Source organism: Rhinoderma darwinii, assembly GCF_050947455.1.
Source record: "Rhinoderma darwinii isolate aRhiDar2 chromosome 5 unlocalized genomic scaffold, aRhiDar2.hap1 SUPER_5_unloc_31, whole genome shotgun sequence".
Lineage (NCBI taxonomy): Eukaryota > Metazoa > Chordata > Amphibia > Anura > Rhinodermatidae > Rhinoderma > Rhinoderma darwinii.
This window is the reverse complement of record NW_027461789.1, coordinates 15,457-28,662: the sequence shown is the minus strand read 5'-3', so window position 1 is coordinate 28,662 and position 13,206 is coordinate 15,457. Positions and strand designations below refer to the sequence as shown.

Below are 13,206 nucleotides of genomic sequence, written 5' to 3'. Positions count from 1 at the left end.
TACACAGGTAGGTCCATTGTGGCGGGCAGGCGAGCGGGCGGGCTGCTTTATTGGCTGTTTGCTGTTCCCCTACTCCACTCCACTATTTGACTGTTGTGCTGCATCAATCAATCAATCAATCAATCAATCAATCAATCAATCAATCAATCAATCAATCAGTGGCTGGCTCAGGTGCAGCTCTTTAACTTACCTAAAAGGGAGGGCGGAGAGAAGACAAGGAAGGTGAATGAGGTGTTCCAATGTGAAATGCCGGAAACACAGAAACACAGACGACACACAACAAGAGGTGGCAATCTATTCATTAATTGCATTTAATCAATGAGCTCATTATCACTCATGCATTGTCCAACAGGTGTTGAAATAATGGGATTAAAAGGGGAGATCCCTTCAGAAAGACAGAAACAATAGCAAAGACAAAAAACACTTTTGGAATCTGCTTTTAGTCAACACATAAGGAAAGGGTGCACCGGTCCTGGAAATACTGCAATACCAGGTCAATGCGTGGAGTGGACAGAGCAAGCTCTATTTCCATCTCCCTGTTCTAAAAATCCATTTAATATATGGTCCCCAGATAGGGGAAGTATCAGATATTAAACTGATAAGAACAGATACTACACTTGATCTTAGCCAAAAGGCCGAGAAGCGATAACCCGAACGGGCCGCGCGTTGCCCGAGCCTGCCCGATACTGCTGTTCAGCCCTTGCAGCGATTCAGCCTACTTCTAGGCAATTCCATGGGGCCCTGCAGGCTCACACACTCACAGCTACACGGGAGGTGAATAAAGGCCGGAGAGGAAGCCAGACAGGATTTGCTTCTTTTGCTTGCACCACAATGCAGTGCTGAAAGAGGAGGAATCTACATAAAAACGCCTTCCTGGCAACGCCCAAATGCCCTGCTGCCATGCAGATAAACACTGGCAGCGGCAGCAAGTGCATGCCCACAGCCACCCCTTGTTCCTTCACACCTTGTATCAGCTGTAATCCAGTCCAGTCCAGTGCTGCCTGCTGAGCAGCACTGACCAACACTGCCTGGGCCCAGGCTTTTATCTCTGAGGCCCCATTATGATGTCAGAAAGCTGGCTCTGGAATCCTGAGGGCTCCACTATGACACGTGCAAAGTTCCGTCTGAACTTTATATAAGACGGTGAGGCTCAGTCAGTCACTCAGTGTTGCCTGAGAGGGCAACACTGCAACAGCCGGCCGCCAGGCTGTCTTTTTTTTGCACAGCTAGTTGCCTCCAGGAGGCCACAAGAGGGAGACAAGGGACTGCAAAATGGAAAATAGGCATCCACCAACTTTACAGACAACTTCTCCTTGCTCCTACAACCTCCATCCTTGCACAGTTTGTTATTCTTCTAGGTAACATAGTAACAAATCCAAATTGCTGCTCTCTTTGTAGGCAAGCAAGGCTTTGTTGCAACTGCAATTCTTACTTCTTCTTGAAATGTAGGGACGACAGTACATTCCATCACATCCATCTAGTGTACACAGGTAGGTCCATTGTGGCGGGCAGGCGAGCGGGCGGGCTGCTTTATTGGCTGTTTGCTGTTCCCCTACTCCACTCCACTATTTGACTGTTGTGCTGCATCAATCAATCAATCAATCAATCAATCAATCAATCAATCAATCAATCAGTGGCTGGCTCAGGTGCAGCTCTTTAACTTACCTAAAAGGGAGGGCGGAGAGAAGACAAGGAAGGTGAATGAGGTGTTCCAATGTGAAATGCCGGAAACACAGAAACACAGACGACACACAACAAGAGGTGGCAATCTATTCATTAATTGCATTTAATCAATGAGCTCATTATCACTCATGCATTGTCCAACAGGTGTTGAAATAATGGGATTAAAAGGGGAGATCCCTTCAGAAAGACAGAAACAATAGCAAAGACAAAAAACACTTTTGGAATCTGCTTTTAGTCAACACATAAGGAAAGGGTGCACCGGTCCTGGAAATACTGCAATACCAGGTCAATGCGTGGAGTGGACAGAGCAAGCTCTATTTCCATCTCCCTGTTCTAAAAATCCATTTAATATATGGTCCCCAGATAGGGGAAGTATCAGATATTAAACTGATAAGAACAGATACTACACTTGATCTTAGCCAAAAGGCCGAGAAGCGATAACCCGAACGGGCCGCGCGTTGCCCGAGCCTGCCCGATACTGCTGTTCAGCCCTTGCAGCGATTCAGCCTACTTCTAGGCAATTCCATGGGGCCCTGCAGGCTCACACACTCACAGCTACACGGGAGGTGAATAAAGGCCGGAGAGGAAGCCAGACAGGATTTGCTTCTTTTGCTTGCACCACAATGCAGTGCTGAAAGAGGAGGAATCTACATAAAAACGCCTTCCTGGCAACGCCCAAATGCCCTGCTGCCATGCAGATAAACACTGGCAGCGGCAGCAAGTGCATGCCCACAGCCACCCCTTGTTCCTTCACACCTTGTATCAGCTGTAATCCAGTCCAGTCCAGTGCTGCCTGCTGAGCAGCACTGACCAACACTGCCTGGGCCCAGGCTTTTATCTCTGAGGCCCCATTATGATGTCAGAAAGCTGGCTCTGGAATCCTGAGGGCTCCACTATGACACGTGCAAAGTTCCGTCTGAACTTTATATAAGACGGTGAGGCTCAGTCAGTCACTCAGTGTTGCCTGAGAGGGCAACACTGCAACAGCCGGCCGCCAGGCTGTCTTTTTTTTGCACAGCTAGTTGCCTCCAGGAGGCCACAAGAGGGAGACAAGGGACTGCAAAATGGAAAATAGGCATCCACCAACTTTACAGACAACTTCTCCTTGCTCCTACAACCTCCATCCTTGCACAGTTTGTTATTCTTCTAGGTAACATAGTAACAAATCCAAATTGCTGCTCTCTTTGTAGGCAAGCAAGGCTTTGTTGCAACTGCAATTCTTACTTCTTCTTGAAATGTAGGGACGACAGTACATTCCATCACATCCATCTAGTGTACACAGGTAGGTCCATTGTGGCGGGCAGGCGAGCGGGCGGGCTGCTTTATTGGCTGTTTGCTGTTCCCCTACTCCACTCCACTATTTGACTGTTGTGCTGCATCAATCAATCAATCAATCAATCAATCAATCAATCAATCAATCAATCAATCAATCAATCAATCAGTGGCTGGCTCAGGTGCAGCTCTTTAACTTACCTAAAAGGGAGGGCGGAGAGAAGACAAGGAAGGTGAATGAGGTGTTCCAATGTGAAATGCCGGAAACACAGAAACACAGACGACACACAACAAGAGGTGGCAATCTATTCATTAATTGCATTTAATCAATGAGCTCATTATCACTCATGCATTGTCCAACAGGTGTTGAAATAATGGGATTAAAAGGGGAGATCCCTTCAGAAAGACAGAAACAATAGCAAAGACAAAAAACACTTTTGGAATCTGCTTTTAGTCAACACATAAGGAAAGGGTGCACCGGTCCTGGAAATACTGCAATACCAGGTCAATGCGTGGAGTGGACAGAGCAAGCTCTATTTCCATCTCCCTGTTCTAAAAATCCATTTAATATATGGTCCCCAGATAGGGGAAGTATCAGATATTAAACTGATAAGAACAGATACTACACTTGATCTTAGCCAAAAGGCCGAGAAGCGATAACCCGAACGGGCCGCGCGTTGCCCGAGCCTGCCCGATACTGCTGTTCAGCCCTTGCAGCGATTCAGCCTACTTCTAGGCAATTCCATGGGGCCCTGCAGGCTCACACACTCACAGCTACACGGGAGGTGAATAAAGGCCGGAGAGGAAGCCAGACAGGATTTGCTTCTTTTGCTTGCACCACAATGCAGTGCTGAAAGAGGAGGAATCTACATAAAAACGCCTTCCTGGCAACGCCCAAATGCCCTGCTGCCATGCAGATAAACACTGGCAGCGGCAGCAAGTGCATGCCCACAGCCACCCCTTGTTCCTTCACACCTTGTATCAGCTGTAATCCAGTCCAGTCCAGTGCTGCCTGCTGAGCAGCACTGACCAACACTGCCTGGGCCCAGGCTTTTATCTCTGAGGCCCCATTATGATGTCAGAAAGCTGGCTCTGGAATCCTGAGGGCTCCACTATGACACGTGCAAAGTTCCGTCTGAACTTTATATAAGACGGTGAGGCTCAGTCAGTCACTCAGTGTTGCCTGAGAGGGCAACACTGCAACAGCCGGCCGCCAGGCTGTCTTTTTTTTGCACAGCTAGTTGCCTCCAGGAGGCCACAAGAGGGAGACAAGGGACTGCAAAATGGAAAATAGGCATCCACCAACTTTACAGACAACTTCTCCTTGCTCCTACAACCTCCATCCTTGCACAGTTTGTTATTCTTCTAGGTAACATAGTAACAAATCCAAATTGCTGCTCTCTTTGTAGGCAAGCAAGGCTTTGTTGCAACTGCAATTCTTACTTCTTCTTGAAATGTAGGGACGACAGTACATTCCATCACATCCATCTAGTGTACACAGGTAGGTCCATTGTGGCGGGCAGGCGAGCGGGCGGGCTGCTTTATTGGCTGTTTGCTGTTCCCCTACTCCACTCCACTATTTGACTGTTGTGCTGCATCAATCAATCAATCAATCAATCAATCAATCAATCAATCAATCAGTGGCTGGCTCAGGTGCAGCTCTTTAACTTACCTAAAAGGGAGGGCGGAGAGAAGACAAGGAAGGTGAATGAGGTGTTCCAATGTGAAATGCCGGAAACACAGAAACACAGACGACACACAACAAGAGGTGGCAATCTATTCATTAATTGCATTTAATCAATGAGCTCATTATCACTCATGCATTGTCCAACAGGTGTTGAAATAATGGGATTAAAAGGGGAGATCCCTTCAGAAAGACAGAAACAATAGCATAGACAAAAAACACTTTTGGAATCTGCTTTTAGTCAACACATAAGGAAAGGGTGCACCGGTCCTGGAAATACTGCAATACCAGGTCAATGCGTGGAGTGGACAGAGCAAGCTCTATTTCCATCTCCCTGTTCTAAAAATCCATTTAATATATGGTCCCCAGATAGGGGACGTATCAGATATTAAACTGATAAGAACAGATACTACACTTGATCTTAGCCAAAAGGCCGAGAAGCGATAACCCGAACGGGCCGCGCGTTGCCCGAGCCTGCCCGATACTGCTGTTCAGCCCTTGCAGCGATTCAGCCTACTTCTAGGCAATTCCATGGGGCCCTGCAGGCTCACACACTCACAGCTACACGGGAGGTGAATAAAGGCCGGAGAGGAAGCCAGACAGGATTTGCTTCTTTTGCTTGCACCACAATGCAGTGCTGAAAGAGGAGGAATCTACATAAAAACGCCTTCCTGGCAACGCCCAAATGCCCTGCTGCCATGCAGATAAACACTGGCAGCGGCAGCAAGTGCATGCCCACAGCCACCCCTTGTTCCTTCACACCTTGTATCAGCTGTAATCCAGTCCAGTCCAGTGCTGCCTGCTGAGCAGCACTGACCAACACTGCCTGGGCCCAGGCTTTTATCTCTGAGGCCCCATTATGATGTCAGAAAGCTGGCTCTGGAATCCTGAGGGCTCCACTATGACACGTGCAAAGTTCCGTCTGAACTTTATATAAGACGGTGAGGCTCAGTCAGTCACTCAGTGTTGCCTGAGAGGGCAACACTGCAACAGCCGGCCGCCAGGCTGTCTTTTTTTTGCACAGCTAGTTGCCTCCAGGAGGCCACAAGAGGGAGACAAGGGACTGCAAAATGGAAAATAGGCATCCACCAACTTTACAGACAACTTCTCCTTGCTCCTACAACCTCCATCCTTGCACAGTTTGTTATTCTTCTAGGTAACATAGTAACAAATCCAAATTGCTGCTCTCTTTGTAGGCAAGCAAGGCTTTGTTGCAACTGCAATTCTTACTTCTTCTTGAAATGTAGGGACGACAGTACATTCCATCACATCCATCTAGTGTACACAGGTAGGTCCATTGTGGCGGGCAGGCGAGCGGGCGGGCTGCTTTATTGGCTGTTTGCTGTTCCCCTACTCCACTCCACTATTTGACTGTTGTGCTGCATCAATCAATCAATCAATCAATCAATCAATCAATCAATCAATCAATCAATCAATCAATCAGTGGCTGGCTCAGGTGCAGCTCTTTAACTTACCTAAAAGGGAGGGCGGAGAGAAGACAAGGAAGGTGAATGAGGTGTTCCAATGTGAAATGCCGGAAACACAGAAACACAGACGACACACAACAAGAGGTGGCAATCTATTCATTAATTGCATTTAATCAATGAGCTCATTATCACTCATGCATTGTCCAACAGGTGTTGAAATAATGGGATTAAAAGGGGAGATCCCTTCAGAAAGACAGAAACAATAGCAAAGACAAAAAAACACTTTTGGAATCTGCTTTTAGTCAACACATAAGGAAAGGGTGCACCGCTCCTGGAAATACTGCAATACCAGGTCAATGCGTGGAGTGGACAGAGCAAGCTCTATTTCCATCTCCCTGTTCTAAAAATCCATTTAATATATGGTCCCCAGATAGGGGACGTATCAGATATTAAACTGATAAGAACAGATACTACACTTGATCTTAGCCAAAAGGCCGAGAAGCGATAACCCGAACGGGCCGCGCGTTGCCCGAGCCTGCCCGATACTGCTGTTCAGCCCTTGCAGCGATTCAGCCTACTTCTAGGCAATTCCATGGGGCCCTGCAGGCTCACACACTCACAGCTACACGGGAGGTGAATAAAGGCCGGAGAGGAAGCCAGACAGGATTTGCTTCTTTTGCTTGCACCACAATGCAGTGCTGAAAGAGGAGGAATCTACATAAAAACGCCTTCCTGGCAACGCCCAAATGCCCTGCTGCCATGCAGATAAACACTGGCAGCGGCAGCAAGTGCATGCCCACAGCCACCCCTTGTTCCTTCACACCTTGTATCAGCTGTAATCCAGTCCAGTCCAGTGCTGCCTGCTGAGCAGCACTGACCAACACTGCCTGGGCCCAGGCTTTTATCTCTGAGGCCCCATTATGATGTCAGAAAGCTGGCTCTGGAATCCTGAGGGCTCCACTATGACACGTGCAAAGTTCCGTCTGAACTTTATATAAGACGGTGAGGCTCAGTCAGTCACTCAGTGTTGCCTGAGAGGGCAACACTGCAACAGCCGGCCGCCAGGCTGTCTTTTTTTTGCACAGCTAGTTGCCTCCAGGAGGCCACAAGAGGGAGACAAGGGACTGCAAAATGGAAAATAGGCATCCACCAACTTTACAGACAACTTCTCCTTGCTCCTACAACCTCCATCCTTGCACAGTTTGTTATTCTTCTAGGTAACATAGTAACAAATCCAAATTGCTGCTCTCTTTGTAGGCAAGCAAGGCTTTGTTGCAACTGCAATTCTTACTTCTTCTTGAAATGTAGGGACGACAGTACATTCCATCACATCCATCTAGTGTACACAGGTAGGTCCATTGTGGCGGGCAGGCGAGCGGGCGGGCTGCTTTATTGGCTGTTTGCTGTTCCCCTACTCCACTCCACTATTTGACTGTTGTGCTGCATCAATCAATCAATCAATCAATCAATCAATCAATCAATCAATCAATCAATCAATCAATCAATCAATCAGTGGCTGGCTCAGGTGCAGCTCTTTAACTTACCTAAAAGGGAGGGCGGAGAGAAGACAAGGAAGGTGAATGAGGTGTTCCAATGTGAAATGCCGGAAACACAGAAACACAGACGACACACAACAAGAGGTGGCAATCTATTCATTAATTGCATTTAATCAATGAGCTCATTATCACTCATGCATTGTCCAACAGGTGTTGAAATAATGGGATTAAAAGGGGAGATCCCTTCAGAAAGACAGAAACAATAGCAAAGACAAAAAACACTTTTGGAATCTGCTTTTAGTCAACACATAAGGAAAGGGTGCACCGGTCCTGGAAATACTGCAATACCAGGTCAATGCGTGGAGTGGACAGAGCAAGCTCTATTTCCATCTCCCTGTTCTAAAAATCCATTTAATATATGGTCCCCAGATAGGGGAAGTATCAGATATTAAACTGATAAGAACAGATACTACACTTGATCTTAGCCAAAAGGCCGAGAAGCGATAACCCGAACGGGCCGCGCGTTGCCCGAGCCTGCCCGATACTGCTGTTCAGCCCTTGCAGCGATTCAGCCTACTTCTAGGCAATTCCATGGGGCCCTGCAGGCTCACACACTCACAGCTACACGGGAGGTGAATAAAGGCCGGAGAGGAAGCCAGACAGGATTTGCTTCTTTTGCTTGCACCACAATGCAGTGCTGAAAGAGGAGGAATCTACATAAAAACGCCTTCCTGGCAACGCCCAAATGCCCTGCTGCCATGCAGATAAACACTGGCAGCGGCAGCAAGTGCATGCCCACAGCCACCCCTTGTTCCTTCACACCTTGTATCAGCTGTAATCCAGTCCAGTCCAGTGCTGCCTGCTGAGCAGCACTGACCAACACTGCCTGGGCCCAGGCTTTTATCTCTGAGGCCCCATTATGATGTCAGAAAGCTGGCTCTGGAATCCTGAGGGCTCCACTATGACACGTGCAAAGTTCCGTCTGAACTTTATATAAGACGGTGAGGCTCAGTCAGTCACTCAGTGTTGCCTGAGAGGGCAACACTGCAACAGCCGGCCGCCAGGCTGTCTTTTTTTTGCACAGCTAGTTGCCTCCAGGAGGCCACAAGAGGGAGACAAGGGACTGCAAAATGGAAAATAGGCATCCACCAACTTTACAGACAACTTCTCCTTGCTCCTACAACCTCCATCCTTGCACAGTTTGTTATTCTTCTAGGTAACATAGTAACAAATCCAAATTGCTGCTCTCTTTGTAGGCAAGCAAGGCTTTGTTGCAACTGCAATTCTTACTTCTTCTTGAAATGTAGGGACGACAGTACATTCCATCACATCCATCTAGTGTACACAGGTAGGTCCATTGTGGCGGGCAGGCGAGCGGGCGGGCTGCTTTATTGGCTGTTTGCTGTTCCCCTACTCCACTCCACTATTTGACTGTTGTGCTGCATCAATCAATCAATCAATCAATCAATCAATCAATCAATCAATCAATCAATCAATCAATCAATCAGTGGCTGGCTCAGGTGCAGCTCTTTAACTTACCTAAAAGGGAGGGCGGAGAGAAGACAAGGAAGGTGAATGAGGTGTTCCAATGTGAAATGCCGGAAACACAGAAACACAGACGACACACAACAAGAGGTGGCAATCTATTCATTAATTGCATTTAATCAATGAGCTCATTATCACTCATGCATTGTCCAACAGGTGTTGAAATAATGGGATTAAAAGGGGAGATCCCTTCAGAAAGACAGAAACAATAGCATAGACAAAAAACACTTTTGGAATCTGCTTTTAGTCAACACATAAGGAAAGGGTGCACCGGTCCTGGAAATACTGCAATACCAGGTCAATGCGTGGAGTGGACAGAGCAAGCTCTATTTCCATCTCCCTGTTCTAAAAATCCATTTAATATATGGTCCCCAGATAGGGGACGTATCAGATATTAAACTGATAAGAACAGATACTACACTTGATCTTAGCCAAAAGGCCGAGAAGCGATAACCCGAACGGGCCGCGCGTTGCCCGAGCCTGCCCGATACTGCTGTTCAGCCCTTGCAGCGATTCAGCCTACTTCTAGGCAATTCCATGGGGCCCTGCAGGCTCACACACTCACAGCTACACGGGAGGTGAATAAAGGCCGGAGAGGAAGCCAGACAGGATTTGCTTCTTTTGCTTGCACCACAATGCAGTGCTGAAAGAGGAGGAATCTACATAAAAACGCCTTCCTGGCAACGCCCAAATGCCCTGCTGCCATGCAGATAAACACTGGCAGCGGCAGCAAGTGCATGCCCACAGCCACCCCTTGTTCCTTCACACCTTGTATCAGCTGTAATCCAGTCCAGTCCAGTGCTGCCTGCTGAGCAGCACTGACCAACACTGCCTGGGCCCAGGCTTTTATCTCTGAGGCCCCATTATGATGTCAGAAAGCTGGCTCTGGAATCCTGAGGGCTCCACTATGACACGTGCAAAGTTCCGTCTGAACTTTATATAAGACGGTGAGGCTCAGTCAGTCACTCAGTGTTGCCTGAGAGGGCAACACTGCAACAGCCGGCCGCCAGGCTGTCTTATTTTTGCACAGCTAGTTGCCTCCAGGAGGCCACAAGAGGGAGACAAGGGACTGCAAAATGGAAAATAGGCATCCACCAACTTTACAGACAACTTCTCCTTGCTCCTACAACCTCCATCCTTGCACAGTTTGTTATTCTTCTAGGTAACATAGTAACAAATCCAAATTGCTGCTCTCTTTGTAGGCAAGCAAGGCTTTGTTGCAACTGCAATTCTTACTTCTTCTTGAAATGTAGGGACGACAGTACATTCCATCACATCCATCTAGTGTACACAGGTAGGTCCATTGTGGCGGGCAGGCGAGCGGGCGGGCTGCTTTATTGGCTGTTTGCTGTTCCCCTACTCCACTCCACTATTTGACTGTTGTGCTGCATCAATCAATCAATCAATCAATCAATCAATCAATCAATCAATCAATCAATCAATCAGTGGCTGGCTCAGGTGCAGCTCTTTAACTTACCTAAAAGGGAGGGCGGAGAGAAGACAAGGAAGGTGAATGAGGTGTTCCAATGTGAAATGCCGGAAACACAGAAACACAGACGACACACAACAAGAGGTGGCAATCTATTCATTAATTGCATTTAATCAATGAGCTCATTAGCACTCATGCATTGTCCAACAGGTGTTGAAATAATGGGATTAAAAGGGGAGATCCCTTCAGAAAGACAGAAACAATAGCAAAGACAAAAAACACTTTTGGAATCTGCTTTTAGTCAACACATAAGGAAAGGGTGCACCGGTCCTGGAAATACTGCAATACCAGGTCAATGCGTGGAGTGGACAGAGCAAGCTCTATTTCCATCTCCCTGTTCTAAAAATCCATTTAATATATGGTCCCCAGATAGGGGACGTATCAGATATTAAACTGATAAGAACAGATACTACACTTGATCTTAGCCAAAAGGCCGAGAAGCGATAACCCGAACGGGCCGCGCGTTGCCCGAGCCTGCCCGATACTGCTGTTCAGCCCTTGCAGCGATTCAGCCTACTTCTAGGCAATTCCATGGGGCCCTGCAGGCTCACACACTCACAGCTACACGGGAGGTGAATAAAGGCCGGAGAGGAAGCCAGACAGGATTTGCTTCTTTTGCTTGCACCACAATGCAGTGCTGAAAGAGGAGGAATCTACATAAAAACGCCTTCCTGGCAACGCCCAAATGCCCTGCTGCCATGCAGATAAACACTGGCAGCGGCAGCAAGTGCATGCCCACAGCCACCCCTTGTTCCTTCACACCTTGTATCAGCTGTAATCCAGTCCAGTCCAGTGCTGCCTGCTGAGCAGCACTGACCAACACTGCCTGGGCCCAGGCTTTTATCTCTGAGGCCCCATTATGATGTCAGAAAGCTGGCTCTGGAATCCTGAGGGCTCCACTATGACACGTGCAAAGTTCCGTCTGAACTTTATATAAGACGGTGAGGCTCAGTCAGTCACTCAGTGTTGCCTGAGAGGGCAACACTGCAACAGCCGGCCGCCAGGCTGTCTTTTTTTTGCACAGCTAGTTGCCTCCAGGAGGCCACAAGAGGGAGACAAGGGACTGCAAAATGGAAAATAGGCATCCACCAACTTTACAGACAACTTCTCCTTGCTCCTACAACCTCCATCCTTGCACAGTTTGTTATTCTTCTAGGTAACATAGTAACAAATCCAAATTGCTGCTCTCTTTGTAGGCAAGCAAGGCTTTGTTGCAACTGCAATTCTTACTTCTTCTTGAAATGTAGGGACGACAGTACATTCCATCACATCCATCTAGTGTACACAGGTAGGTCCATTGTGGCGGGCAGGCGAGCGGGCGGGCTGCTTTATTGGCTGTTTGCTGTTCCCCTACTCCACTCCACTATTTGACTGTTGTGCTGCATCAATCAATCAATCAATCAATCAATCAATCAATCAATCAATCAATCAATCAGTGGCTGGCTCAGGTGCAGCTCTTTAACTTACCTAAAAGGGAGGGCGGAGAGAAGACAAGGAAGGTGAATGAGGTGTTCCAATGTGAAATGCCGGAAACACAGAAACACAGACGACACACAACAAGAGGTGGCAATCTATTCATTAATTGCATTTAATCAATGAGCTCATTATCACTCATGCATTGTCCAACAGGTGTTGAAATAATGGGATTAAAAGGGGAGATCCCTTCAGAAAGACAGAAACAATAGCATAGACAAAAAACACTTTTGGAATCTGCTTTTAGTCAACACATAAGGAAAGGGTGCACCGGTCCTGGAAATACTGCAATACCAGGTCAATGCGTGGAGTGGACAGAGCAAGCTCTATTTCCATCTCCCTGTTCTAAAAATCCATTTAATATATGGTCCCCAGATAGGGGACGTATCAGATATTAAACTGATAAGAACAGATACTACACTTGATCTTAGCCAAAAGGCCGAGAAGCGATAACCCGAACGGGCCGCGCGTTGCCCGAGCCTGCCCGATACTGCTGTTCAGCCCTTGCAGCGATTCAGCCTACTTCTAGGCAATTCCATGGGGCCCTGCAGGCTCACACACTCACAGCTACACGGGAGGTGAATAAAGGCCGGAGAGGAAGCCAGACAGGATTTGCTTCTTTTGCTTGCACCACAATGCAGTGCTGAAAGAGGAGGAATCTACATAAAAACGCCTTCCTGGCAACGCCCAAATGCCCTGCTGCCATGCAGATAAACACTGGCAGCGGCAGCAAGTGCATGCCCACAGCCACCCCTTGTTCCTTCACACCTTGTATCAGCTGTAATCCAGTCCAGTCCAGTGCTGCCTGCTGAGCAGCACTGACCAACACTGCCTGGGCCCAGGCTTTTATCTCTGAGGCCCCATTATGATGTCAGAAAGCTGGCTCTGGAATCCTGAGGGCTCCACTATGACACGTGCAAAGTTCCGTCTGAACTTTATATAAGACGGTGAGGCTCAGTCAGTCACTCAGTGTTGCCTGAGAGGGCAACACTGCAACAGCCGGCCGCCAGGCTGTCTTTTTTTTTGCACAGCTAGTTGCCTCCAGGAGGCCACAAGAGGGAGACAAGGGACTGCAAAATGGAAAATAGGCATCCACCAACTTTACAGACAACTTCTCCTTGCTCCTACAACCTCCAT

The 13,206-nt window shown here is 47.8% G+C and overlaps 9 non-coding genes across 9 annotated transcripts; all 9 read right to left on the bottom strand.

Moving 5' to 3' along the window:
* Positions 1 to 456: 456 nt before the first annotated feature.
* On the bottom strand, positions 457 to 647 carry LOC142689697 (U2 spliceosomal RNA). Its single transcript, XR_012858546.1, has one exon. It is a non-coding gene; the product is annotated as a U2 spliceosomal RNA (small nuclear RNA).
* A 1,284-nt stretch (positions 648 to 1,931) lies between these two features.
* Positions 1,932 to 2,122, bottom strand: LOC142689696 (U2 spliceosomal RNA). The gene has a single exon (XR_012858545.1). It is a non-coding gene; the product is annotated as a U2 spliceosomal RNA (small nuclear RNA).
* A 1,300-nt stretch (positions 2,123 to 3,422) lies between these two features.
* LOC142689695 (U2 spliceosomal RNA) lies at positions 3,423 to 3,613 on the bottom strand. The gene has a single exon (XR_012858544.1). It is a non-coding gene; the product is annotated as a U2 spliceosomal RNA (small nuclear RNA).
* A 1,280-nt stretch (positions 3,614 to 4,893) lies between these two features.
* On the bottom strand, positions 4,894 to 5,084 carry LOC142689642 (U2 spliceosomal RNA). The gene has a single exon (XR_012858496.1). It is a non-coding gene; the product is annotated as a U2 spliceosomal RNA (small nuclear RNA).
* Positions 5,085 to 6,381: 1,297 nt separating this feature from the next.
* Positions 6,382 to 6,572, bottom strand: LOC142689723 (U2 spliceosomal RNA). The gene has a single exon (XR_012858568.1). It is a non-coding gene; the product is annotated as a U2 spliceosomal RNA (small nuclear RNA).
* A 1,304-nt stretch (positions 6,573 to 7,876) lies between these two features.
* On the bottom strand, positions 7,877 to 8,067 carry LOC142689694 (U2 spliceosomal RNA). The gene has a single exon (XR_012858543.1). It is a non-coding gene; the product is annotated as a U2 spliceosomal RNA (small nuclear RNA).
* A 1,300-nt stretch (positions 8,068 to 9,367) lies between these two features.
* On the bottom strand, positions 9,368 to 9,558 carry LOC142689630 (U2 spliceosomal RNA). Its single transcript, XR_012858485.1, has one exon. It is a non-coding gene; the product is annotated as a U2 spliceosomal RNA (small nuclear RNA).
* A 1,292-nt stretch (positions 9,559 to 10,850) lies between these two features.
* Positions 10,851 to 11,041, bottom strand: LOC142689617 (U2 spliceosomal RNA). Its single transcript, XR_012858473.1, has one exon. It is a non-coding gene; the product is annotated as a U2 spliceosomal RNA (small nuclear RNA).
* Positions 11,042 to 12,329: 1,288 nt separating this feature from the next.
* Positions 12,330 to 12,520, bottom strand: LOC142689605 (U2 spliceosomal RNA). Its single transcript, XR_012858462.1, has one exon. It is a non-coding gene; the product is annotated as a U2 spliceosomal RNA (small nuclear RNA).
* Between the last annotated feature and the right edge of the window lie 686 nt (positions 12,521 to 13,206).